Below are 396 nucleotides of genomic sequence, written 5' to 3' on the forward strand. Positions count from 1 at the left end.
GGGGATTTCCCACAGGCTGCCTTCAAACCACTAAATGCATGGAAGGGAGCTTCAGTCTACCTTGCAAAAGATTTGCATTGTCCATCCAGTTCTGACATCACACAGCTCTGCCATGCAGGGCAGGAGACTTTGTGTGTGGGGGAGGGGTTATTTTTCTCTTCTCTGTTGCAGTTAAAGTGCATATTTAGAAAGGCGTGCATCTAGGGAGCTTCTTTCCGTCCTCCTCCCCTCTTGTGTCCAGCACCCATCTTCCCTATTAATATACTTCTTCAGTGTTTGCTCGAGACATCATCCAAATTTGGCTGTGGGTTTGCGCTGGGGCTGCAGCTAACTATTCTTTTCATAATCAATTCATTGCCCAAGTTTTTTTATTTTTTTTACCAAATCACTTTAGTT

The sequence above is a fragment of the Nanorana parkeri genome, unplaced genomic scaffold (assembly GCF_000935625.1).
Source record: "Nanorana parkeri isolate BGI_ZX_2015 unplaced genomic scaffold, ASM93562v1 scaffold1291, whole genome shotgun sequence".
NCBI lineage: Eukaryota > Metazoa > Chordata > Amphibia > Anura > Dicroglossidae > Nanorana > Nanorana parkeri.